This window comes from Canis lupus, chromosome 8, assembly GCF_048164855.1.
Source record: "Canis lupus baileyi chromosome 8, mCanLup2.hap1, whole genome shotgun sequence".
NCBI classification, from domain to species: Eukaryota; Metazoa; Chordata; class Mammalia; order Carnivora; family Canidae; genus Canis; species Canis lupus.
The window spans coordinates 11,518,609-11,543,185 of record NC_132845.1 but is presented as its reverse complement, the minus strand read 5'-3'; the positions used below and the strand labels follow the sequence as shown (position 1 = coordinate 11,543,185).

The window sequence follows — 24,577 nt, the reverse complement described above, 5'->3', positions numbered from 1 at the left end:
TTGGGTGATCCTGGCTCAGTGACAGCTGTGTGAATCTGGATGAGATGAGGTGAGGAAAGCAAGAACAGGGACGAGGAACACATGCTTTTTCTAAGGCTTACAGCAATTCTAGGGAATCCGGAGAGGCTCTTGGTCCCCTGCATGGTGCAACAGTCCTCTGCATGCATCCATTTGGTAAACGAGCATTTAAGAAGCATTGCTATCAATTCCCAAGGCAGCCTCTCCTCCAGATCTGTGATTCTGAGGTTAGCTTGGAACCAAAGGAGGCTCTGGGAAAGAGACTAGGGAGACAAATTGGATAGGATGTGTTTAAGGAACACACTGGCGAGGTGTTCATAATGAGCCAGGGAAATCACAAGTCTGACAGGTAGCATTTTGTACAGGAAAACAATGAGCATTTGGAGACGAGACAGGTGGAAAATTAGAGTCTGAAACAGAGAAGTCCACTCTAATGAGATAAAAAAAATCACTAAGAGTCTTAACTTAGTTCTTGGGTGAAGATTGAAGAAAGGAGTAGAGCCTGCCTGTGGGTTTTCGGATAACGAGAAAGGAATCCGTAACACTGAAAAGGAACTTTTTCATGCTTAACCTGGCAATGAGATACCAGAGATAGCTGAAGATAGGAAATTGGATAAGAACTGAAAACTCAGAGGGATAACAGTTGATCTGTAGTAGTTTAGGGGATGAAAGAGTTTAAAAGGGAAAATAAGAAAGAAGTTGAGAGCAGATGAGAGGCTGTGAGCGAGTTTGCCAGAAGCACTGAGGACGGTGATGCGATCCTTCTCAGAAGACAGCACATCAAGGAGCTGTGTGCCTGAAATCACTGCAAGATGGAGAAGCATTTTTTTTTAAGTATGTAGAAGAGAGGACATGGGGGTCTCTTCAGACCAAATTAGAGAAAACTGAGGTAGAGAGCCTTGACAGCTGCCTAAATTTGGGGGGGGGGTGAGTGAGGGGAGGGGTAGGAACCACACCTCTACATGTCTCTGGGTGTCTTTAAAGATCTGCAGGTGATTCCAATTTGCAACAAAGTGTGAAAACCACTTATGCAGAGAGCATGCCTTGAACTTTTGGAGGGAAATTGAAGAGCAGATGGTGAGGGAATTGGTTAAAAAAGAGTGACCAAAAATCACCTCGTGATAAGGAAGTGTGCATTCCTAACGACCCACACCCGTCCCAACACTAGCCACGCACTGGATGGATCCTGCTTGTTTCCCTTGCCCTCTCACGGCTACTGAGTCTCCCTGACAGTTTATTTTTGTTGTCGTGATGCCTTGGATTTGCTCTTACTATCTCAGTATATTAACATACTGAGCACACAAATTACAGAACTTTGTGTGTCAATTGAAAAATGAAAAATGCTAGGTTGATGAAAACTTGGCATAAATTAGTCACAACATATTCAAAAAATGCAGCTTGAATGCTGAGCGGCACACAGGATATGCATAAAAATCTGATGCGGTGATTATTTCGTGCACAGGGTATTGGATTTATGCTATCGTCCTTTAAATATTAACAGCTTAGGAGGTATTGGAAATGCTTCTATCCAAATTTGTGAGGGGGCTCCAAGTCACACAGTTTGCTCTGACTTGGCTTTGCTTTTTTAAAAACACAGTTTGTGTGCATTTTTGCCACCAGAAGCCAACTCTCACTAAAACATCCTGAAAAATGATGGTGTGCATCTTATTTTTCTTCTTTGATTAGACTTGTTTAATTCTGTATTATCTGCCTTTGCTTTGATGCCAAACAAGATTAAATTTTCAAGTATAGTATGCTAAATTTATAATGTGAATTTAAAACAAAATTACTTATAAGAAACCAACATCAGCACCTAGGGACAAGGCTGAGCTATTAGCATAATTTACACCGGGAAAGATGTCCTACCCTAATTATTTGTGGCCAATTATCAATTACTGGTCAATGCTAGAATCATTCACCGTAATTATTTCCCTAAGGAATCTTCCCTGGATATAATGGAAAGCTTCATCACATTTCTTTTCCTAGCAAAACAATGTTTATTTAATTTTTTTTTTTCTACAAGATTTTTCATCGGCGAGAAAACCAGATCTAAACCTTTGCTACTGAGGATTTCTCCAAGATTTTAGATAGTTGGGCCTTAAATATCCAAAGCAGATAGCTAATTGTAAAAATTGTAAAAATTGGCCGACATTAGAAATTTCTAGAAGAATGCCTAAAATATTGCTATTTCATCTTCTTATTAAATTTGATGAATTTCAATTCCGAAATTCTTTTTTGAAATTGAAAAGATTGATTTCTACTCCCTAAGTTAACATTTGAAACATTAATTCCTTTCCTTGCATACAGTTTTTTTTTTCCTATTAAAATCAATCGCAAAGCCTGCAAACACTAACCTTACATTTGAATTCCTAATGACTCCTCCTATTGTCTCATTTCTGTTTGAACCTGTCAATCAATGGTGAAAAGTGCTAATCACTCCCAGAAACCCCAATCTTGCTCACAAAAGTACCAGTCACTGAAAAATAATACCGATTGGTCATGGATGGGCAGGAAATCTCACTAGGGATCTAACCGCACAATGGAGTTTATTAAGTCCATTTTGCTTAAATCCAGCTCTCCCTGCATGCAAGGGTTTGGAACTTTAATTCCAAAGTCAGCTAAAACCAGCTAAGGTAACTTATATTCATTACCCCAGCTCTGACTGAAGCGCTGTGAAATCTCTTGGTTAGTGCTTTTGGCTCTCGATAATAGCAGAAGCATTTATTGTTACTTTTTTCTTGTTCATCCCTTCTTTTTTAAGAGGGGAAAGATTCTTAGTTGGAGGCTGGTTTGTTTTAAATTCTTAACTGGCCCATGTTCTTATTCAGCTGCTTATGATTTTCACATTTGGTTCTTTGGAGTGACTAAACATCCACAAGAGAGCTCTTTCCCCTTAATTCCCCCCATGCAGCAGTGCTCTCTCACAGCCACAGCCACAGTTGGGATGTGTACGTACAGCGTGGGCCGTACTGTAGCCTCGGGTCACAGAAAGGGATGAAGGTCTAGGGTCCACATTATGCAGAAAACCAACTTTCTTTAAGCTTTTTTTTTTTTTTTTTTTTGTAACTGCAGCTTCTTTGCTTCCTGCGAGGTGGCAGCTGCAGGGGGCTGGCGTTGAAGGAAGAAGAGGAAGACGGTACCATCATTAAAGAATAAACAGTAATTACCTTGTAGAAATCTCTAGAGTGATTGATTACCTCTCCGGCTTATAAGAATAGGCCTGGGAATATACAATAATTGATTTCTATTACTTATGTGTGTTTTCCTTTTAACTTTCCGAAGAAGCAATGTAGTTTAATTGACTTTAATTCCAGATTACGTATTTTTATGACTTCTTCTGGAGTTGGCCAGGAATGAGGGGAGTTGCTGGTGCCCTGAGCCAGGTTACCCCCCACCCGGGGGCGGGGGGAGATACAGTGTGTGTGGGAGCACGTGTGTGCGAGGTCGCATGCCCCATGTCATCACATGTCTTGCACATATCTTGTCCTTGGGTGGCTTTTGTCTTTTCCTGTAGGTGTTTGTTTAGGTTTAGATGGCTTCAGAGGAATCCCAGGGTCTATCAAAACGTGAGGGTGAGATGTGGTAGCAGGATCTGACACAGGTGCAATGGGAACGAAAGCTCTTCAAGGCAAGCCTGTCCTATGTCGTGGGACAATCCCTTGAGCAGGGTCGGGATGGGCACCCTCCGACGTGAAATCACGCCATCCCTGTTGTGATGCCATGGGTCTAGTCATGTTCCTGTGAAATTGCAGGGAACTGAATATATTTAACCCATACCTCCGACTTATCCTTTGACATTGTGAAGATCAGATATGTTTTAAAATAACTGTATGCCTTTTGCTGGCTGGGAAGTTGAGGCATAGATTGCTACACAATGCATCTAGAAGAAAAGGAATCCAATTAAACCAGACCTTGCATTTGACAACACTGACGGCGGTTTGGGCCAGATAAAATTTTGCCATTAGACTAAGTAGAGAGGACGGTATTCTCCGAAGCATCGTGGCTCCTGACTTCCTGGCAAATTAAATTACTTCTGGCTCTTCTCTGACAATTCACACATTATTTTTTTTTTGTACACTACGTATTCACATGTATACATATATACACATACTATTTATATATGCTATATAGAGAGTACCTTTCACAACAAGTCATAAATATCAGTTTTCTCCCCCTTTTGAAAACAGTTATCCCCTTTACATATTTTTGTTTCCATGGTTTGGCCCTGTGTCTGGCATATTTTAGGTGAGCAAAAAATGTGTGTTGTGAGTCTATGACTGATTCCTGAAGGATTGATTATATCATTTGAGCAGATGCTGAGATGTCCATCTCTTCTTTGTTTTGGACAAAAGTGATTAGGATAATATTTATTCTTTGGCACTACAAACAAAGCACTGTTACAAAACAACAGAAGATAGCAGAGGTAAGCAATGCATGCAACACTTCTCTAATTTCAGAGATGCAAAAGAGCTGCAGATGTTGATATAGGATGGAAAACTCCATGTGGGGACCTAAAGAAGTTGTTTCAGTTCTTAACGTTATTGTGAACTATGTATGATTCCATTGATGAAAAAATCTACTGGATTAGTGAGAATCATGGGAGTAGTTAGCATCTGCAGCTTAAAAGACTTAGGATTTTTCTGAATGACTTTTTCTGAATATTTCCCTCCTTCCAAACATGGAGCAAAATTAATTCTTTAAGTGGAACAGACACACAAAATAGGAGTTAATTTCTGTTATCTTACTTATCCAGCGCCTTGTAGGAATACAAGCACGTGCCAAATATCCAGACTACTAATTCTGATATCTACTTTACACATTCCCCTAAAAATAGTATGGAAGCATTTTTCCAATTCGAACGTAAAGATTCCAGCTCAGTAAATTCTCAATGAGTTGAGGGCACCGAGTGGCTGTCGGTTGAAAGAATTATGGCTTTTATGTTGTGTAAAATATTGGCAACTCTAGGAAGTCAGATGGTAGAATTTGAAGCTGCCACCTTAACAGCGAACGATCTCACACACAATACAGTGGATCTAAACAATGCAGCCAGAATATGGGGCCGCAGACATCCGGGTATCACTTGGACAAAGCCACCAATAGCATGAGTGACACTTGATGGTGGAACAGTGGGCAACTGGTACTTAGTGGTCTTGCGCTTTGTCAAGTATTCCTTTTTCTTTTCTTTTCTTTTCTCTCCCTGGTGGCTGTTTGTTATTCTCAGAAGACTACAGACTTCCCTTCCCCTGGACCTTTTTGAACTCTGCTGTCTTTGAACATCATGGATATTGCAAAGGAAACTATTTACTAGGCAGTAATTATATGCCACCCCTCGTGTAAAGGTAAATGATAATGAGGTATGTGCGAAGAATAGGCAGCCCTGTCAAAGGGAAAAAGAGCGGCTTTTAAAACTTGGAGCCATACAAAATGCCTTATAGACTTGTTCTGGAGTAACTGTATCAATTAACCACGCTAAAAGCTCTAACTCGGATGGGCACTGCACACAGCATGTCTACTAGTGTTTTATTATCGAGTCCATTATGATGAGTTCTTGTCCTAGACAAAGGGAGAACAGAAAAAGAATTCAGGCTGACAAATTAGACTTGAAATCAGTTTCATTTACATAACGACTGGAAGTTCATTAATAACAGAGTTTTAATTATTCATGCTCTTGTTTCACTAGATACAGCAGTTTTCCCCCTGCTGTGCGGGATGTCTGGATTAGCTAAAATGAACCTTAGCAAACTGATAGGCTGCCCAGATACTCGGATGCTTTTCTATTTTCACACCACTCGAGATGGGGGGGAGAGGGGGGGAGGGAGTGTGTGTGTGCAGATTGGGGCTGGGTAATGAGGGGAGGTAGGGGGAAGAGGAAGGCACTGAAGAGCCAGGAAAGAAAGCTGGCTCGCACGGTTGTGGAAGAGAAGGAGAAGGAAAGATGCAACTGTTGTATAAATTTGAGCTTGATGGGAGCTTCCACCTGAGATGACAATACTTGGCAATATTAACTATTTCTAGATTTCCTGATGGGGCATGTGACTAATAGGATTGTGTGGTTGCTTGTGAGTGTGCACACACGGGCGCAATTCTTTTCCTTTGGATACAGGAACAATAATAGGGTTTATTTGGGATCGCTTGCATTTAGGGAAGGGAGGAAGGGAGGAAGGAAGGAAGGAAGGGAGGAAGGAAGGAAGGAAGGAAGGAAGGAAGGAAGGAAGGAAGGAAGGAAGGAAGAAAAAGAAAGGAAAGAAAGAAGAAACTTTCCCCCCCCAATTCCACATCATCTGGACAAATCTGAGAAACAGGTTTAAAGTGGGCTTCAATACAAATTTCTTGAATGAGAGCAGCAGTGATATTTTCATTCCTGCTAGTAATAAATAAAGACACTAAGAATACTTCCCCACAAAGAACTTCAACTGTTTTCACACACATCGGTCTCCTGCTACAGTCTCAGCACCAACCTCCTGAAGTAGTTCAGGGCTGATTGGGCAGGGGATTATTGCATGTCTGGTTCATTTGCTGTCTGTATATTTTACGGGCTAATTTAGGTAAGTATCTCACAAAAAGAGAATCCATGACAAATAAAAACAAGGCTCGGTGGTTCCCAGCACCCTTAGAGCTCAGTGAGGTGGGGAAAGAGGCTGGAGGAGAGAACCTCTCCTCATTTTGAAATCACACACCAGCTGCCGGCTTGGGTTGCCAGCGCTGCCTTTGGAACAGCTTTGTAGTCGAAGTTCTTAGTTTGGGGAGCCTTCATTTACAACAAACAAATATCTTGGAGAAAAAAAAATAGTAAGGAGACATGACAAGCGCGAACCGAGTAGCAAGCGCTTTGTCTGTGTTCTCCTGCTTGACTTAACCTTCACAAAAATTATTATATCCATTTTCCCGAGGACAAAATTAAGCCTCAGAGAGACCAAGAGTGCAGCTAGTGAAGGAAGGGGCAAGAAATCCATCTATGTGTGTCTGACACCAACACTCCCCCTGCTACATGGGCATCCCCAAGGCAGTGGTTACTAATAATTTTGTACAAAGTTGATACAATTTGTTCTGTTTTTCTATGTTAATTTTCTTTGCCCTCCCACCGCTTGATGATTTTCTAGAAAATAAATAGAACAGTCTAGTTTGTTTTTTTTTTTTTTTTGAGACTCTAGATAGCTTTCTTAGATCTTGACTAACTGGAAAAGTCATAAAAATCAAATATTTGAGTACAGGAGCAAGGTGCTAATAAGAACAAGGCCTATTTCCAGCAACAGAACAAGTGAGTAAGAGTTAGACGGACTGCTCTACTTGATAACTTTAAGTCAGATGCCACATTTGTAGCTCACTAGGAAAAAATTAATCACCAGAAGCTGCCACCCCTCATTCCTTGAAGTTTGCTTCTAAGTGGGCATTTTGTCCACATACAGTGAGGAGCGATCATGGACTAATAGAGCTAACTTTTTCTTTCTTTCTCCTCTCTCCTTTCCTTTCTCCTTTCTTCCCTCCCTTTCTTCATTCCTTTCTATGTCTCCTCCTCCTCCTCCTCCTCCTCCTCCTCCTCGTATAGGGCTCTCCAGCTATTCATTTATGCTTTAAAGAATTCACACTTACTGGCTAGTTTTAACTTTTGTTTATCCCTTTTCCTGGGCAAGTCCACTCCCTAACCCTGTGTTGGCCTGTTTCATAAAGCTATCTCTATATCAAAGATTTTGAATGATTAATTACTGCTTCAGAGTGATCGGAGGCTCTCAACACATTTACAATATTTTACCTTTTTATCTCCCTGAAGTACACATAGAGACTTTAAGCTACAAAGAGGTTACATGGCACGCCCATGGGAAAAAAATGGGCAAATGTTTTGGAAAGATAAAACAAGATCCTTCGCTAGAGAGCTACCCCAAGCGACACACTAGATTTTGGAGTAAAATGCAGTAAGGGGACAGTTAGCAATATGCAGGCATCACAATCTGTGCAGGTGGCTGGGACATTATTGACTCCAGGGACATCCAAGATGGCACTTTCACAAAAGTTGCCTTAGCAATGTGAAATGAGGCTAAGGACACTCTTCCAAATTTTTGACTGTAAGAATTTTTGCTGTAAGAATCTGCTGCTTTTGAAAAAGATAATGAAAACAAACATCTCAAAAAGCTAAAGCAACTAATTTTCCAAAGAAGCCTTAGCTGCGCCATGGGTGGCGTGTGTGTTCGGCTTTAAACACATATTTCTTTCGATTTTCTGGGCTCTTTGACTCCTTTAGGAACTTAGAAATATTGCCAAAGGACAAAGACAACAATGGAAGGTTGTGTGGGAAGAGGAGGAGATGGGGGAGACATCTGGATTGCGTTTGATTTGGCAGCTCTCTCCCTGCCCGGTTAGGTGGCCGCTGCCCTGGGCAAGCGGGAGGGGGCTGCCTGTGTTCATATTTGATTTCCAGGTGCAAGTATTCACTCATCTAAATCCTGACCATATGCTGGCAGACATCTGCGGAAGTACTGCTGTTTCCTTTCGAACTGGATGGAACACGTACACCTGACTGAGGCTTGCAAGATAGATTGGCCTGAAGCAGCGAAAACTCCAGCAATTTTGCAGGGAAGACTTAGGCCATGGAAATGCATGGTGTAGCTTGTGTCCTGATGTGTCCTTTGCCTGGTCGGAGTGGCATTCAGAGGCAAGTTCAGAGGAGACAGAAAGTTCCTAGCTCCATTTCTGACCATTTGGTTCATCATTGATAAAGTGACAAGGGTGATGACTCTTCAAGCCCCTAAGGCATATCCAACCCATGATGGGGGACATGTTAAAGACATGGGATGGGTATCCTGCTGCCTAAGAGGTAGTTAGGTGAGAACAGTAGGTTCTAGAGGTCCACCGTGCAACACTGTGCCTATGGTTGACCATGCTGTTTGGTACACTCAAAAATATGTTGAGAGGCAAGATCTCATGTTAAATGTTCTTACTATAAAAAAAGATGAAACAAAATGAGACACGACCATTTACTAATCATCGGCGAAGTGCAACTTTGCAGGACGTTGCTATTTGACAAACGGAACAGAAAGTGGAATTATGATTGATTTTGGGCACTTGGACAACATTTATCGGATATGTATCGGATTCTCAGTTTTCCCATCTGCAAAATGAAGATGGTAATATTTCTCATATTGGATCTTTGTTAGAATTCCAGCTAGTGTAAGTAAAAGCATAATAGTTGCTTAAAAGGTGGCAGTTATTGTAACTCTGTGACTAAAAGTTAGGAAGCCAGTTTTGTCCATTGGGCATTCAATTTATAATTTGAAGTTACATAAATTCCACAGTGGCAAAATGAAAGGCATGTGTGATATGCTTTCAAGCCGGGGTCAATGATGATCGCAAAGGTGGCTCCCATTGTGAAATGATACAGGGCCTCCGTTTGGAGAGCGAAACAAGTACTGAGCTGTGATCAGAAGAAGAAAGCCCTTAGAAGGGAACACTTTGAAAGTGTCAAAACTTCTTTATTTCACCTCTGAGCCATTTTATATACAAGCTCAATATATATATATTTTTAATTCACTTGGCTGGAAATCTCTGTTCACTCTGTTTTGTAGGGGCTTTGGGGGGTATTTTTAATAATTATTACAAAGAAATTTAATAAGAAGGAAAAATTATAAATATATTTTTGTCAGTGGTATTTTACTATATTCCAGACTTTTGATTATTGGTCAAGAATAAAATACTGACAATCGTAAGGAATAGATAACATTATTTTAAAAATGGAAAGAAAAACTTTCAGAAAGAGCTGGTTAGTATTGAATGTCTTTTTTTTCTAGTGTATTAAAAGTAGAGACCTATGTTTTTCTTTTGTAATATTTTGATGTTTTTAAAAATAGAGAGTGGAAAATTACTGTTCATGTTCCATATTAACTTACTATTAAGCAAAAACATTTTTTTTTTTTTTGTATTGAAGACTACGGAGACCTTGAATTTTTGTTACACTGAAGGAAAGAAAAAAAAAAAAAAAAGCTAAAGGTTAAGGAAAAAAGAAATTACCCTTATTGCATTTGCAGCATTCCGGTTTGGTAAAATTCTTATTCCCTTTCATGCATTAATCCTTTCTTATGACAGATGGCAAATGAATTCAGCACCATACTGGGGGATTCCTTGGATTGTTATTTAAAATATCCAAAAGCAAGGGGCTCCTGGGTGGCCCAGCGGGTTAAGCATCTGATTCTTGATATCGGCTCAGGTTATGATCTCAGGGTCGTGAGATCGAGCCCCATGTCAGGCTCCATGGTCAGTGGGGAGTCTGCTTGAGGGTTCTCTCTCCCTCTCCCCCTGTGCACATGCCTGCTTTCTCTTTCTCTCTCTCTCTCTCAATAAATCTTTAAAAAATAAAATAAAATAAAACATCCAAAGGATAAATACAATGTGAATCAAACGTACAATTCTGCACACTGGGTGTCAATTCAAGTAATACAGTACTAAGGGCAAGAGGAAGGGGGGAAGGGAGAAGAAACAGGGAAGTGAAGTGGAGGAAGAAAGGATAGCAAAGATGGAAAGTGGAGGAAGGGAGCAAAAGGGAAGAAAATAAAAGGCAAAGGAAAGAGGCAGCAAATGGGAGGTATTCTTTGGGGAAACTAAAATCAGGAACTATTTTGCAGGAGGGCACCCTGAAAGGCAGACACACAACAATGAAATGAACACATTTGCGACAAATCCCCTGGAAAATGTTTTACTTTCCCAGGTGGAAAGTTGTTGCCTGTTTGGGAAAGAGGGTCCGGCGAGAGCGCACATTGAGTTTCATCAATGAAGGAGTCTTCCTGGACCAGGGGCATGACTACAGTCTGTGAGGCAAATATCTATGCCACAGGAATAATGACTTGTGTAGAAAAATAATTCGTACCATACATTTCCTACCCTAGCTAAAACCACCTAAAATCCACACTTATATTGCAAATGTAACACTTTGAAGATAATCTCAGCCATAAGTTCTATCAGTGCATCCATACTGACATCAATTGCCTAGACTCTTACATGTTTATCCTTTTGTTTATGAGATTTTTACACCTCATTCTGATAGTGAGAAACTTTGAAATTTGTGACCGTAATTTCTGGTGATTTAAAAGCTATTTGAATTCAAGGCTCATCGTGACCTTTGTGAAGTCTCAAGATGGCCTCCATCCTTGATTTGTCCCTTTTTCTTCCCAGACTTTCTAAAGCCTTGATTCTAATTTCAAATGTCTTAAACATTCCAAATTCCCTTCAGCGTTTGATGCTCCTTCTATGATGCTGAAATAACATATATATTTAGTTCTTTGTTCTAAACTTGGCCAAAAAAGGAAGAATATCTGTGAGTTTTTAAATTGATCTCTCTTTTCTACTTGCTTTTTAAAGGACTTCTCCAACTCCCACACAAGGGGGAAAACAACAACATGTGGCTTCTTTCATCGTTTTCCGGTAGGTAATGTGCCTTTGGGGTGCCTGAATGTTGTGTCTCACGCTCAGCATTGTATGCACTGCTGTATTTTATTCTCACGAGAAAGAAACTTTTAACCATGTCACCCCCCTTTTCTTTTTTCAGGGAGGCAGCAAGTGTCACACAGCACAGTGTTGGAGGTGGAATAGAATTCTTGGGGACGCCTGGGTGACTCAGCGGTTGAGCATCTGTCTTTGGCTCAGGTCGTGATCCCAGGGTCCTGGATTCTAGTCCCACATCAGACTCCCTGCAAGGAGCCTGCTTCTCCCTCTGCCTGTGTCTCTGCCTCTCCCTCTGTATCTCTCACAAATAAATAAATAAAATCTTAAAAAAAAAAAAAAGAATTCAAGTGTGGCCGATTCCAAAGCCACATCCTTATATCTCCTGCCTTCTAGTTGGTGATTTGCTTCCACCTTCCACCTAGAGTCTTCTGAAGGTGCAGCTCTCCAGAGCAGCTACTAGGCTATCCTCATCCGTGCTTTGTGTAGGGACTGGCACAGAGTAGGCTCATGAAAATGTTTGGTAAGAACACAGTACATCCAGTTCCAGCTTTATGATCGAGCTACTCTCAAGCTTTGCAGAGAGATCCTGGGACTTCAGGTTGTTTTCCCTAAAGCAGATCTGCGTGCTCTACACATGGGGTTCGAGAAGGAAGTTAGAGGATGGTATCCCTGGTCATCTCCTGGGTCTCCGGACTTGCAGGCCCCAAGCAGCCATCCTAAATTTCTTGTTTAAAGTCATTTATAAGAACAGGATGTTCACTCGAGGTTTCTGCAGAGGAAGCCCTTCTGCTGTTAAATTGGGAAATTCTCCAAACCCAGAGGGGGCATGTGCTTTAGAATAACGGGGACTTTTCTTTCACAAAAACAGACCAGCAAACTGGGCTCTGTGGAGCCAAAGGTGCCAGAAAGGGAAAGCAAGAAGCGTTCCACGGAGGAAGGCCCCCGATGGCGGGATGGCTCTTAATTTCTGAGTGTTTGTGAAGTGGCATTTTCACGTTCGTAGCCCATTTGTTGCCAAGGTCTGGGCTGCCCTCGCCAGGTGTTTTTCAACCAAGCACTGAACCGCCCCTCGTCGACTCCAAAAGGAAAACCTTCAGGTAGGTTGAATGCCGAAGATTAAGACTGCATTAAGATTAAGTCTGAAATGTTCTGCTACCAATTAGCCCTCTAGTATTTCTGTAAGCCTTGAATTTTTGATGCGATCAATGACACCGGTGGAGCCATCTTCTATGGAGTGGTTATTAAAGATATAAAAATCAATACAAAGATGATACTTGGAAATCTATATCACAAGATAATGAATCACCATGAGAGCCGACTAAGAAGACTGTCAGCAAACCAAACAGAAGGTTTGTGCATAACAAAGTATCTCATGCCAGGAGAATTTAAGCTAAATTTTGCATGAGACAGAAGTCTTCAGGCTACACTTATGATACATTTGCATGACAAGGTTTTAATAAGATGAAAACACAAGCCAGACCAGGCAAAGGGCTTCAAGTAGCATTTGGGAAAAAAAAAAAAAAGAGTGGGGATTGAGATGTTTGCCACTGAGCCAATAATGGCATGATTTAACTTTAACTAATGATAAAATAGCATTAAAACTTTCTCTGTCAGTAATCCTCATTCAATTTCTTTTAAACGAAACATTATTTGCCTGCATTTTAAGTCCACAAGTACTGATTGTTATTGGAGCTGTGTATTGGAGCTTCACAGAATAGTCCAAATTTAATTTGAACTGGGGATTGATTTCGTTTCCTTCAAAGGAAGGATTTTTTTTCCTTCCAAAATTGAGCTGGTGCATGACTTTGCAAGTTCATTTTGGTTTTCTCCTTGACACAATTGTAAGTGACAGGAGAACATTTATGTGTTTTGTCCTTAAGGGACATCACGACGTTGCTAATGAAGCCACAAATGACTGGAAGCTATGCTTTGGCTTTAGAGATACGGATTCCCTATGATCTCGTGTCATCGCTGACAGGAAAAGCACAAATAAGCAAGGCTGCCCTGTCTCCAGTACACTAAACCACTGTATATTTAATAGATAGAGAGTTTTAGACTTGAGATTTTCCAATTTACAACTACATAAATAAACTTTTATAGACAGGGATTAGGTGAGGGTGTGTTTTTGTGTCTGTTGGGTGGAGCAAAAGTCATAAATGTTTCTATTTCCTTCTCTCTCCAGGCATACCTGGGAGTCCCCCATTAGCACCTGTCAGTGGCGACCATTACGGAAAGACCAGAGCATCAAGTCCTTAATAGCAGAGCCTGGATCTCCATTAACCAGTAAACTTCCTGATTTACCCAGAGAAGTCTTGGCTTCTCTTGGAATTTTTTCATCCACTGCTCACCCTAGTGCCAACACCATTTCCAGAAAGTGAAACAATGATCTGTCTACGATATTGCACATTGTGCATGGTTTTCTCTGTGTTTTCACTACACTTTTTAAAGATTGCCTTGATCACTCAGGGTGGATGTCCCAGTGATTTTTTTTCCTCTCCCAACGTCTCATGCAACAATAAGAGAGCCAGATACACCTCGTGTAGTCTTAACAAGTCTTTGCCGTTTTGACTTAATTTGTTTTCCTCCCTTTTACCCCCTGAGGGTCCCACAGCAAATGAACCATTCAGTAGCATAAAATAAGGGGAATTAGTTTAGATTTTAATAAAACACAGACCTCTTGGAGGCAGTATCTGCCCCGATGCGGAACGTGTGAGGATTAAAATATTGTGGTGTCTTGACTGTCCTGAAAACTCAGGATTGTCCTCTTGAACCCCCCCCCCCAACGGCCTGGGGGAAACCTCAATTCTCAGCCTCAACCATGGTGCTCATACTTCAACTCCTTTATCTGTACCTGTAAAATCTGCTTTACAAAGGCATGAATATACTTAGCTGTTTCTCAATTAGAGACTCAGGATTTAAGTTAGGTAGTCCCTTGTATCTCTTTTAGGTGGTGTGAGCAGGGGGAGGAAAGGTGTGAGAAATGTTATTCTCACAGGCAAGAGGCTTCTAGCAACATTTTAGGAGGTATATTTTTGGGGAATAAAGTGTTTTTGCAAGCTATGAAAACAGTGGGCCTTTATAACCTTGGTCCTGTTAGCTTGGGGATGGGTTTTGAGGCCTCGGAGGGTATTATTCATTTGTTTACAAATAGCTGATGATGGTATGCTATGTGCTTGTTGCTAAGGATACACCCTATATGGGGGGAGTTGTGGGGAAGGTATTCAGTGAGACTGCAACGCTATTTCTCCTATGAGGTCACATTTTAATGCTTTTCAGGGAAATGTTGATTAGTGTCTTCACAAGTTTGGTTGGCAAACAAATCCAAACTGGGTGTCTAAACCTGGGCAGAATAATCAAACGTTATTTTTGATAGGGGGAAGAAATAAGATGCTTAGCAATTACATAAGGGCAAAGTCTTTCTTAATTGTCTAAACGATAAAAACTTGAACCAAAAAATTGGGCAGGTAAGTCACATGGGAAAAGTTAAGTTTTCGGATAATGTCTGTTCACCAGATAAAAACTGATGAATCACTCCTGATAAATAGGAACTGAGGGGAATAAAAAGGCTAGCTATCTGAACAAGAGAATTTCATCTTCCATGCAGTTAAGATGGGCCTACAGGCAGGAGATAAAACCCACAGAGGGCATTTACAACATTAGATGAACACAAAATAGTTTTCTTAGATCTTTTATTTACAAATCAAGAAGATTGAGATATTCTTTTGTAACACTATGCCTTATATAATCGAATATTAATATATTTTTCTAGCGTCCGTGCAGTAAGACAGACTAGTTCCAACTAACAGTAAATTAATATATAATGGAAGCAAAGAAAATTGCCCAGGAGTTTCACTCAATACCTTATCTTGGTAAACAAGCCTAGAATTAGGACTACTTCTAGACCTCTATGAATTAATGCTTCAGTAGGCCTCTTAATGGTCAAACCTCTGCCTGGTTACTTGGCTTTTATGAATCCAGGTAACTGGATGAATCCAAATCTTAGAGGGTCTAATTTTAGGAGAAACAAAACAGGATAAAAATATACTAAGGCAGGGAGAATTAAAGTTAAAACATAACCAAATGTGTTGAAAAAATTGAAAAGAAATATAACAAAATGTTAACAATGTTTTTCTTGGGGTGTTGGCATCAACAATGGCTTTTATTTTCTTCCTTGTACGTTTTGATGTTTATAAATTTTCAACAATAGCACTTCTAGTCTACCCAGAAAAAAAACAGATCAATGAAAAATACAATCTAATGGTTGAAATTATCGTTATATGCAAAATGAATACATTTTACCACTGGTAATGCCTTTGGCTATAGAGGAAAGATGATTTCCATAGAAGGATTACAATGTTTTATATCTAATTAGTTGGGAAAGCTTTAGGCAAAATCAGAGCTACACATCCTGGAAGCTGAATACAGTGAAGACTTAAGAGACGCGAGGAAGAAAAGGTAAGATCAATGGAAGATCTTCCAGACAGCAAGAACAGCCAGTTAGACAGTGGGTAAGAACATGAAGAATGTGAAAACAAGACAAAGTGAGCTTTATGTGAAAGTGAATAATAAATGAGAGGAGATTAGGAAGTAAAATGGCCTTGAATCTGAAAGTAAAGAGCCACGACAGATTTTGTATTTTGAATGTCAAAATTAAGGAACTCCATTGGGAAATAAGTCTATGGAATGAGCAAAATCAACCTCCCCGAGTCAGATTGATTTCTACTTTGGGGGAGGGGGCTCGAAGTCATTAGCATTGGGTCTGTTTTATTAACACCATAGCTTTCCCTTTACTTCCAAGAAAAAGCACATATGATGCTTTTACTCTTCATAATTCACTTGCTTAGTCAAATACTCATTGATTTTTCTGAATCTGTAGCCCATCTGCTTGCAAAACATTCATTGACTTCATGGGACTAAATAATAAGTATTGGTTGATGTTAATGTACATACATGCAATAAAACTGTCAACTTAGTCATCTTCCTGGTATACCTGAGTATATAAGAAAAGCATCATTAGACAGTGAGGCAGCGCTGTCTGAGAGGTAGTATGCATAATGGAAAGAGCATGCCCTTTGACCTCCGATAGACATAGGTTCAAGTCTTGCTCTGCTACTTGCTCCTTGTTAAATTTGATCGAATTAAACTTTTGAGCCTCATTTCTTTATTTAAATTTAAGCCAGGGACAATACCTTCTTCCTATATATAAATTTGTGAGAATTAAATGAGATATATATACATGAGTTAAAGCATAGGACAGAATGCCCCCGCCCCCCCCCCGCCCCGTGCAACAGACTCTCAATCTGTGATAGCTATGATTATCACTGCTATCAGCATACTCAGTTTACCGTCACAACACAACGCAACTTAAGAGTTTCAGGAGCAGCATCTAATGTTAATTTTCTTTGTGTGAGTCAAGTTTGGATTTTAAATATAAATGACCTCATTTTTCCCTTAGATGGCCAATGGTTAACTCCTAGAACTAATTCAGGAATTCATCTTCCATAGTCTCAAACCTTTCTCTATCAATGTCAATGATATTAGCTTTCTCTTTCTCAACTGGTTCATTCTGGGGCTGATCAGAAACCCAAAGAGAGCAGCTGATGGGCCAGTAGGGACAGCTGAGGAGACTGAGTCCTCAGGGAGAGAGAATGTTTATGCTTGAAGAGCTTCTGAGACCCTGGGTTTCTCTTTTGGATAGATGGTGTTACTTGGTAAGCTTTATACACCCAAGCCCGATATCTGGGTCTTAAAGACTGGAACTCAATTGCAATAATTGTAGTTCTTCCTTAAGGGAATGCATTCTCTCTACCCATGATGGAATCTTCACTGTTGCAATGTGAGGGGCAAGCTTCATATTCCAAGTAAGCTTGGGATTTTGGTGGAATGCCTATTCTCAATTTCGCTGGCCCTGGAAGAGTGAAGGACTTGTTTGCTGGGATTTTGCTGGCTTTCACAGGGAATTATTTATCCCCCTTCATCTAACTAGTCCTTTGCTTTGTTTTTAGTGGCCGAATAACTCATTATATAGACCTTTGATAATATAGATAGAAGACCACTGGTATTTGGCCCTGAAGAGATCTATGTATCCAAGCTCTTTTCGTTATTAAAATCCCCATTTGGATCCTAACCTCTTCCAACTTAACTCCTACAGAATTTGTAATTTGTAATACTGAGATGAGCGCATACATATATTTTTTGTGATGATAGTATTTATTTTGTATATGTTGATTTTACTTTTATAGATAAACTGCAGAAAGCAGGCACTGCACTATATACTCTTTTTTATACTCTTTGGTCTGGAGTAGTTGTGGAGATATTAGAGACCCCCCAAAATAAAGAACTTTTAAAAAAAGGTTTCTAAACCTCTAGTCAGTACGACTAAAGTAATACATTTAGCTTGTACTATTTTTGTGATTTTCAAGTCTCTAGTGACCATGAACAGCATTCATTTTAAAGTAACCCTTTCATTCTTGAAATGATGGAATCCGTGCTCCAGGGGAAGAGGCAGATAGGTTGAAGAAAAGCCTGACAGCAGAATGTGGATTTGATGCCTGTTAGAATTCACTAAACACTCTTGTTGCTTGAAAATTTTCCTTAAAAAATGTCTTCATGTTTGAAACTTTTTTTAAAAAAGATTTTATTTATGAGAGAGAGAGAGAGAGAGAGAGAGAGAGATAGGCAGAGGGAGAAGTAGGCTCCATGCAGGGAGCCCGATGTGGGACTCGATCCCAGGACTCCAGGATCACGCCCTGGGCCGAAGCAGGCGCTAAACCACTGAGCCACCAAGGGATCCCTATGTTTGAAACTTTTATTTCTTCAAATTTTATATCAAAAATTGTAATTAGATCGCTGCTAATCATTCAAGATCACTCAGAAAATTCAGTTGCAGGTTTGGGACTAGAACTCAAAAATGCTATCCCAGCCATGTATTTTTCACAATGACACTTACCTGAAATACTGGTTATAGGGAATAGACATTATCCATTCATGTTTCTTACATTACCATAGCAATCAAAGTTTATTTATAGCATAAAAACCCCAGAAAAATTCTGCTGGAATATTTTAACATAAAACAATTTAAAATTTCTGAAGTATTACACTAAAGCATTGTCTTAATAGCGAATATTATACCTTCCACCATAACTATCACTTGCCTTTCAGTATCATAGTGGTGTGATCTTTTTCAAGATTATACTAAGACAATAATATTTGCACGATATTATTCAAGATTACATTAAAATAATACTATTTATGTGGTTATTATTCAAGACTATATTAAGATCTTCTATATTTACTGGATATATTTTGAAAATGGGAAAGTAAAAGAAATATTCGTATCAACCTCTGAGTAAAAGCCCTGACGGGGAATGGTATCTATTATCTATATAAGAAATTTTCCTTCCAATACATAACCTATTATTAATTACCTATTCTTTAAAGGATGTATCGTTATTTCTACTTTGCCAAATATTGCCCATTTTAATGATTTTAACACTAAGTATCACTGTGAACTAAATATTATAATAGTATGGTTAATTAAAAAAAGATTCCAACTTCAGTTTAGGTCTTCTTATTCAAATTAATAGTCTTTCAATGGCTAAGCAGACTTGTTTAAACTTGTTTAAAACTTACAATTACCATTTTCTGCATTTGGTTATTAAAATCAAAATATAGCCATAATCACTGATGACATCTGTAAGAAATCTATAAATTACATAAAACAAACCATATCCCTATGTGTGTTAAAAAATCAATTTCACATATTTGTATTTTGAAAGTTATCTTAGAAATAGGATAGTGATCAATTCCATTTTAGAGATGAGAAAACGAGGTCAGGATGCAGTTGCTGACCTAGAATTGAACCTAGGTGCTCCAAGTTATTTATTTGCCTTTCTGCGTTCTGTTCCTTCAGTCCAGCAACAGGGGGATGGCGGATTTTAGAAATACGGTTTTGCTAATGGAAGAGAGAGAAATCCAATGACTTGTTCTGACCAACTAGCATGATGGTTATGTTTATTAGAAGAGAAGGTTGGATACTAGTGGAAACAGACTACTGGCACATCTACTGGAGAGATGAAGTCATTAGCCATATATAGGCTCATTAAGCCCTAATGGTGATCGTAATCATCCGTTTGTGATTTGGAAGAACCGTGCCTCCATCCCTTTGAAAGGCTTTTTGTTTTGTAGATCCCTTTTTATTCTGCTTCCTGAAACTCTATGCCAATTGATGTTTGCATGTTTCTGAAACGGCTACGAGTCTTCTAATTGATTCTCCCTCTACACTGTGCTGCTGCTCTGGCAGGCACCCCGCTTTCAGGTCACTTTACACGTCATACCACCTAGGGCGAGCCAGAGACCCATTCAAAGGGCAATGGGATGCCAATTATTTCCCTTCCTGGCATTTACATGAAAGGTATAATCTATCTCCTTTAGGAGAAAGGCTGCTAAGAGGAGTTTGCTTCCCTTAATAATTCCCACAACCGCCAAGTTTCTAGACTAGAGGAAAATTAAGAAGCTGAAACAAAGGGAGGAAGTAGAAGAAAAGCCCTTCAGGTCATCAGTAAATTTAGTGTATACTAGGTACTAGGCAATATTTCTCAATGCTTTGCACCTACTCATTTGTTTACACTATGCCACAGCCCGTGGAAGTGAGTGCTGTTATTTCTCTCACCTTTGTAGATGAGAAAAGTGAAGCCCACACTGTCATGGGTAGTAAATGGCAGAGCCACAGTTTGAATTGAGGTTGGCTCTGAAGCCTAGTCTTTTCCCCATTTCGCTACAGGAGATATGAAAGATCCTGTATATACCTTAATGTAGATTTGAGACCTTCTAGAAATAAACAATTATTTAACAAGCAGGAAAGCAAACGATGACTATGATTTAGAGAAACAAAAATACAAGGCCATCCTTTATAAATTCCTTGACCACATACTTCTGCATCTGACAGTGTCTGTGGTAGAGGTAGCCTCAACGGGATATTTTGTACCTCTTCTTACTTCTACCGAAGGAACGCATCCCAATAATTTTGGACTTCGGGTATGAAAACCCTGACTCTCATCGCTTTCCTCTTGACTATGTGATTTGTGATGTCCTGGCAAGTCCCAGGGCAGGAGCCTCCTAAGATCGTGAGAAGACTTTTATAAAAAGTCGAGGTAGGTAGCCAGCCTTAAGCAACGTACAGTGCATAACCTGACCGTGCAGAGAGCCAACCCACAAATGCAGTTTATTGTTCCCACAGCACTACCCAATCTCCAAAAGATGAATGAAAAACAACATATTTATACAATGCTGGAATTCATACTGTAATTGAATCTCTGACATCATATTTTGAAATTAATCATTTACCTTATGAATCTATGTAGGCTCCATGCTCTTCAGAACTAATTGTGTGGTTCAGAGTGACGTGCTTGAGACCTAGAGGGAAGACAAACAAACCCACGGTTCAAATTCAGCATGAAAAAACTATCAGTAGGATTGAAGAGACATTCTTACTGGATGTGAAATATTGCTTTGAGTCAGATGCAAATTACAAAGGCATTTACTAGTTTGGAGTTTTGGAGATGATGGAATTTAGATGCCTTGGGCTATCTGTGTTGGTGTCCCTGTGCTTTAAGAATCAGCTCAGACAAAAACACCAACGGGTCTAAAATGTTCCTGGAACAGAGCAGTGTAACTGAACCCAGGAGGGAGAGGCAGGCTGGCCCCCACCTGGGGGCACGGGTTAATAAAAAGATCAATTGCACTCTTCTCTTGTTAGTCATCAGACAGCCCATTGATGCCACCTGCTTGCTTTAAATGTGAAAGTACAGGCCAGCCATTGGAAAGCTGCCACCATCACTTGGGAACCCCCTTTCTTTCCGCTCTAGTGATAGGAGGGAAAAGGCCAGAGTCAGGCCCTTAGAAGCTGAGCATCTGTTCATTCGGTAAGCACAGATGTGAGTGGGGGAAAACCAGAAAGCAAGTCTTTACCCGGAGAAGGGACGGTGCTTGGTCTCCTCTTCAATGATTATACCACAATATGAGGAGGTCATAAAGTTAATAACAGTGTGAATGCAAGAAACATTTCGAATGTAAGAAATAAAATGGCTCAGTAAATTTTCTTCTTTCTTGAGATTACCATATCCCTCGGATCTGACATGGCCATGTGTTAGAAACACACAGATTACACAGGCTTTGTATTGGCGTTAATAGTCCTTGGGAACCTTGGCCTGTTTTTCACTTGTGAATTATTCTTTTCCAAAAGCATAAGGAAAGCTTTGCCTGGCTTTAGTGTCAGTTGACAATGATTACAATTTCAAAAGAAACATTACACATGTCCTAAAACAAAGAAAGCGCCTGCTCACCGTGGGCAGATGGAGAAGAAACTTTATTTTTTTATATCAGGCATAGGATCTTTTCCTGCAGAACCAGCATCTACCTCACTGAGCCTCTGCAAACAGCAGCTGTAAATGGGCCTCCTGTTTGCTCACCCTGACACTACACCTAGCAGACAGCACATGCCTGATGGGAAGACTCCAGACCGTCTCACCTTTGTAGCAGATGAGTATTCATTTCTCTTTTAATAACATGAGGAGGTTTAATTTACCGTGTATATATTTGATGGAAGGCATATTGATTATTTATCGATTACTATTATTTCAGCAGTATTTATCTTACTACCAATACTAGCTTCCTCTCTCTCTCTGCTGAACATTCCTATTCCGGTCAAAAACACTTTGCAAGTAGTGAAATGCTAACTTAGAGAGACAGTGAGATGTAGCAGTTAGCTCTAGTTTCTCAAAGCACTGAGATGGTAACTCCAACTCCTGGCCTGTTAAATACTGCTCTCTCTCACGCTCACTTTTTAGACTCTAAAAGTCAAGGTACTATATGTAGGTTCTGAATACTTAAAATTCATTCTGAATTAAGCAGTGTGTAAATGGATGGATTTCCTATCAAGTGAGTCATACCTGCAAGAGAAAAGTGCTACATCTAGCCTAGAATAGACATAGTTTAATCAAGAGAACAGATCAAGAAATGACTGCCTATTAAAAAAGTATTATTTAGTGAATTTTCAAACAACAGATTTCCAAGATGGGCTAATCATTTATGCAAAAATTTTGAAGATCTGGGTTGCTCAGTGGTTTAGTGCTTGCCTTCAGCTCAGGGCGTGATCCTGGAGACCTGGGATCGAGTCCCACATCGGGCTCCCTGCATGGAGCCTGCTTCTCCCTATGCCTGTGTCTCTGCTTCCCTCTCTCTGTGTCTCTCATGAATAAATAAATAAAATCTTAAAAGAAAATTTTTGGAGGCTAGATGAGGTATTAGCTGTTTCCTGAATGTAAAGAGACTAATAAATATCACTCATATCCTTGATGAAATATGTTGTGAAGAATATGGGTCTCTCAAGCATTTATATGTATAAATTATTAGTAAGAGAGTAAGTTTTTGGGGACCAGTGATTTTTTGTTTTTCAACAAACTCTAAGTTTGATGTGAAACGGAGCAGAATTTATAAAAAAAAAAAAGTGTTTTATGAATACAAGGGCTTTGATCAGATTGCTGAGTGAGGCTGCAAAGCTTGACTTTAAAATGGTTGATGAAAAAAGGACTTGCATCCTTCTTAATATGATCTTGCATCAAAATGACAGTCCTTGAATGAAGTTCAACCAAGTCTAACACTGAATTTTTCTCCCCAGCCCCATGTTTTATGATGAGAATCCAACATACCTACAAGGGTTCTATGATGAGTAACAAAGGGAAGTTTGCTAGGCAGGCTCATCTCCAGGCTTCAGACCCTCCTTGGTTAAGCCCACTTACAGATAAGCATAATATCTTGGACCATGGTTGAAAAAGCTAAAGGAATAAAGTAGCACTTGAGGTTTTTTCTTGACAATTTCTTCATCTCATGGTTAGCTAATAGAGACAAAATTGACATAGAAATAATGGACATTTGATTACGTAATTTTGTAAAAGAGGGATATTTTAATCTGGAATAAAGAAGCTCATTTTAGGGACGCCTGGCTAGCCTAGATGGTGGAGAATGTAACTCTTGATCTCAGGATTGTAAGTTTAAGCCCCATTGGGGTGTAAACATTACTTAAAAAATAAAATCTCTTAAAAAAAAAGAAGCTCATTTTGTAGGATGAATTAATATTGGCTATCAGACTACGCTAACTTGAAGAGATCAAAGGTAACTGAGTAATTATTGATAACTGTAGTAATGAGTACAGCTTTTGAACGGACACCCAGACTTCTGTGGGTTTTTTTAAAATTAAAACAGCATTTATATTTGAAAATGCAGGGTTCAAAACATTTTCAGTGTTTTCTTGACAGTTTAGGCACATGGTTTAAAGTTTCAATGCACACCAAATTGGGTAATTTAGGATGTTACAGAAGTAGAATTAATTAAATACATATATATATATATATATATGTCTTTTACATGTAGCACATACGCATTAACTTTGTGAGCAAACCTAATGAAGGCAGTATTAACCAAGTGTAGTCAAATGCACTAAATAAGTAATTTTTGCTAAAGTTTGGGAATGCCTTATATGTCAGAATGGGACTTGCTAGTCACTCTTGAATACGACCTTTATTATAGTTGTTGAATAAAACCTTCTCTTTTGAAAAGAATGACTCTCTGTGTAAATTTGTTCAAATTTTGAAGTCAATTTCTTTGGGAAAATTTCCAATTTGAAAACAATAGCATCTAAAGAACTCAGACGTTGGAGTCAGTCTTATCCCTGTTGTAGTGGTGGTATTAATATTTTTAAAAATGCAACCTTTTAACAAACAAAATGACTTTAACAATCAATTTAGAATCAGTAGTCCTTAAACTATACTTCAGGGGAAGATCTATGAGATTCAAGAAAAAGTAAATCCCAACTAACACGAAAGCAACATTTTAATCATCAAGATGCAAATGAGGAAACTATAATTGTGAAAATAAAATGAGAAGAGGGTACATAATTCCATATGAAAAAAAGCTCAAGAATGAAAAGAAGCCAGTTTGGAGAAAAAGTGCATCCAATGATAGCTCATGTAGAGAAAAAAGGCAAAAGGAAATGAATTTAAGTAAACTAGAGGAAATTTCTCATCTCATCTTATATTGTCTTTTACGTCTAAATAAGACAAAATTATTGTGAGAA

General features: G+C 39.4%; 1 protein-coding gene across 31 annotated transcripts in view; it reads right to left on the bottom strand.

Annotated features, from left to right (window-relative positions):
* Positions 1-24,577, bottom strand: part of ADGRL2 (adhesion G protein-coupled receptor L2) — a 619,854-nt gene that overhangs the window by 474,000 nt on the left and 121,277 nt on the right. For all 31 annotated transcript variants that reach the window (XM_072834231.1, XM_072834225.1, XM_072834226.1 and 28 more), the window contains exon 3: positions 20,791-20,859. The gene's annotated coding sequence lies outside the window, so the exon portion shown is untranslated. The remainder of the gene's footprint in view (positions 1-20,790; positions 20,860-24,577) is intronic.